Source organism: Pterocles gutturalis, unplaced genomic scaffold (assembly GCF_000699245.1).
Source record: "Pterocles gutturalis isolate BGI_N339 unplaced genomic scaffold, ASM69924v1 scaffold2554, whole genome shotgun sequence".
Lineage (NCBI taxonomy): Eukaryota > Metazoa > Chordata > Aves > Pterocliformes > Pteroclidae > Pterocles > Pterocles gutturalis.
Window position 1 is genome coordinate 42,744 of NW_010127851.1, and position 4,172 is coordinate 46,915.

The window sequence follows — 4,172 nt, forward strand, 5'->3', positions numbered from 1 at the left end:
CCCCGCCCCCCACAATTAGTACAAAATAAGCAATCTAACATTTGGAAGAAAATCCAGAAGTCAGCAGAATGGCTGCTGCTGGTCAGCCTGGGGTGTGGCAGTAACTCTGCCTTGTTTTAAAAAACTAACTAAAAGCGTGCCCTCCCAGCTTTAGGTATGTGATTCACAGGTGTCAGATTGGTTTCCATCTTAGCTGACAGCTCCCACTACTGTTCTGCATTTAAATGAAAAGTTGGATTTATTAAGGCAGCCACTTAGAAAAAACAAAGTTACAAGGGAGAAGTGGCAGGCATGGGATCACTTTCCTTGGTTCTGCTGGTCCTCCACCTGCATCATTCGTTAAGTATCTTGATAGATTTACTCTTGAAAAACCAGTTCAATGCTTTGACTCAGCCCTCTGTACGTATCACTTCCACTGAGTAAAAACTGAAAATAAATCCTTTTTGTCTGTGACTAAAACTGTCAATAATCTTTAAAGTAAATGTATAGACTGCTCTGAGACATGGCCTTGAAGCAATGCAATGAAAGGCAAGGAATGGGCCTGAGTAGTGTTTCCTGTCCTGTTTACAGCCAGGGTTCTTTTCTGTTTTGCCTAAAAACAACGTGTTCTCGCAGAGTAGTTTCCAACACTGTGGATGCATGTTTAAAACAAACCAGAACGGCATTATCCAAGATGTGAAAAATGTAGATCAGGATCCATGAAGTCTCCCGTAAGCACATTTTTTTTCTCCCCATGCAAGCGTCCAATGCTGCAGTAATTCAGAGTTGTGTTCCAGAGGTACCTAATCAAGAACATCTGTTATGATGAAGTTTAAATGAAATATGATTTTCAGAAACAAGGAAACACCTTAACCTACTTCCTTTTCTATTTGTCAAAACAAGGTGTATGTTTCCCCACCTTTCCTAAACCTGTGATGCTCCCCGCCCCGTTTTCCTTGTGTTGCACCATCCAGTTTAAAAACTTACCTCGGCAGTGTCTGGCAGTTCCAACAGGGCAGAAAAAACCCCACAGCAAATGAGGATTCAGCTGACACGTCACTTCTGTCAGAACCATGCAAACAGCTCACAGGTGCCCTGAGTGTTGTACACCACTCCCAGACATCTGAGTAACTGGCACCAGTTAACTTACACCTTCATGGAAAGAGAAAGGGCATCCCACTACTAAATGAAACAAATCTTTTATTCATGAGCATTGTCATTTTAAATTCACAAACTATGAAAGGAAGGCAAATCAGAAGAGACTGCCAGAGCATCTTTTAAATTATAAAGATATAAATCTTCTGTCTGGACATTTCTAACTTAAGAAAGAAAAAGGTTGCATAGGCTTTCTACAGGTGTGCACAAAAACAAATCTGAAGTACATGGAGGTTTTTACATTATAGTTGAGAGTGTACATTGGCTACTTGAAAAGATTCACTTGCAAGTCCAAAACAGCTATTGGAACAACCTACAGAATAAGGCTTATGAATATTTTTTTTCAATCCTGTAAAATATGCTGAACACATAACTATCAGAAAAATAAAATAACAGTTGTGAATCTTGTTCTGGAATCTCTCAATGAGATCTTTTCAGAAAGGACTGGATTTATGTTTGCCTCTTACAAGTTACTTTGTGAAAGAAACAGTGGTAATGGCATCAGGGGATTCTCCTCAGCATCAGAACAGAACAAAACAAAACATTTATCAGCACACGTGGAATGTTCTCAGCATGCAGAAACAACCAACCATGCAGACAGAAAAAAATCTTCAATAAATTACAAGCATAAAATTATCCACATTTATCCTTAAAAGAAAGGCTACAGCATCTTTTTAGCCTTGACAGTCATACCATCAAAGCTGAAAGAGGTCTGCTCTCTCAGGAGCGCAGGCCTGCGTGCCTGACAGAGGTCTTCAGTGGCTACTTCTAGGGAGTATGGGGCTTGTTCTTTGGTGTGTGAAAGTCAAAGTTCTGGGAGGATATTCCACATGTTTAATTCTGCATTTTTGATTGTTCTTTGTGATGATACTACAAACTCTATGAATAGTTCTAGTCACACTTATCAGACCAACTGCTAGAACAAGAGTGGATCCATTATAAAATTAATTCTTGCAGGTGGTAAAATGCGAGTTTTCCTGACAATACTTAGTAGCAGTAGTTCAGTGACGACTACGACAGCATCATTTTGGTTTTGTTACAGAAAAACATCAACTATTCCTAAAAATAAGATTTTCTTTCCTTTAAAAAAAAAATGTGTCAGTTACAAAATCAAGCTCATACAGTCCACTTTTTTTAAAAAAATAGGATTTAAATCATTTATAACGTGAATCTTTCTAATGTGCAAAAAAAGTACATACAAGCAGGCAGAATGGCAGTTAGGAGGAAAAAGGAGACACCTTCATTAAACAGGGATCTCAGATGTAAATATCTAGTAAATATTATGTCCAAATAAACAACTAATGGCATGTTTCCTTGTGTACACACCTCTGTTTAGCCTTCTGAGTTGCTCAAGAAATTTTAACATCTACCAAAAAATTGTAAAACGCAGGACACACAAGAACTGATATAAGCAGCGGTTTGACCTAAATATATTTGTGTAATATCTGTAAAGCATAAGCTACTGCATTAAGAAAGCACACAAAAGGCACAAAATTAATCGGTGAAACATAAGGGTAGGCATCCATGCTACTGTATGTTAGAAATATAGTGGTTTCTTTACAGGGCCCTGTAAAAAGCAGTGCTGAGCAGACGTTAGTACATTTTACATGTGCCTTTTGTTGCCACTTTTCTCAAAAACATCTTCACTTTCAACACATACGTACTAAAAAGCAACGAAGCTTTAACACACTTCTAGAATCCACTTTCTTCGTGTTACAGTGGTTTCCCTTACAGAGCAACATCAAGCTTACTGGATTGTTGCCTTTTTTTCCTGTACAAAGCAAATTATATCCCATTTAATTTGTTTCATTAATAAAGTTTTGTCTCAGTGTAATAATTTACTAGATTGTCACCTTTACATTCATTCATCTGAGAAGGCTAGTTGGATCATCTCTATTCATCCAAATATTTCATCCAGAAGCTATCAACTGGGTCAAAACCAAAAGAAAAACACCGCTGTGCTTGGAGCCTTCACATGGAATGAAGGGCTCTGACCAGAGGAGCTCTGGCTCATTTCCCGCAGCAGCGTCCCCAGCCTGCCTCCTGGCTGGTGGGGAAGGCTGGCACCTGTCGGAGCGGCACACCGGGACATGACTCCTACCCAGCCTCACCCGCCTCAGCGCACAGCCCGGCACCTTAGCGTGAACGCATCGGCAATGGCTGCCAACCGGGGTGCCTCAGGCAGAGCCCAGCGGCGTGCTGTGCCTCTCGGACACGGGGCGGAGAGCTGAGGCAATGCAAGCTGGACCACCACAGCTCCATCTGCCTGAAGGGATTTGTGGAAAACGTAACCCAAAAGCACTGGCACGACAGTAGCCAGAGAACATGACACAGCAAGATCAAAATTACCGGAGCAGCTGCCTCACTGGTGACCACAGATCTGTTAAACAGCTGAAGTATGAACGAACAAAAAAGTGAAGACACAATGGGTTAGTGCGAACAACGTTCTTGAGAAGGTATTGCTACTTATATGATAGCAGAAAATTCACACTTGTGACAGGAAACTTGCTCTTAAAGCAGCATCCCGAAGAGCGAGCGCGCTGTTGGTGTATCATTCTTACGTCAAAGTGAGTTACTCAACGACTGTTCAGACAGAATGACTGCCATTAAGTGACACGTCACATTTTAAGTGCAAAACATTTTTGGCAAAAGTGAAAAATAGAAAAACCTTAACCAGTACTAATAAAAAAGTATTTTCTTAGACACTAGCATAGGGCCTGATCCTGCAAGCACACAACTCGGGGAACCCCAGCTGAGTCCAGCCGGAGTTCTGTGCCCTAACACCTAGAGGAAAAGGTCTTTAAACTGTTTGTGTTTATACTTGTTTACATGTAGTGTAAATAATACACACACAAACATACACACTGTGTGTATATATGTGTGTATAAATGGACGTGTGTGTGTGTGTTTGTGCATCCATACACACAAAATGGCTCCTGAACAAACTCGTGTTTGCATTTATTTTGAGATGCATCATTCACAGTATATAGCTTCTCGTTTGTATCTTCGGATAGTGGGACCTGTTCAATGACATCTTG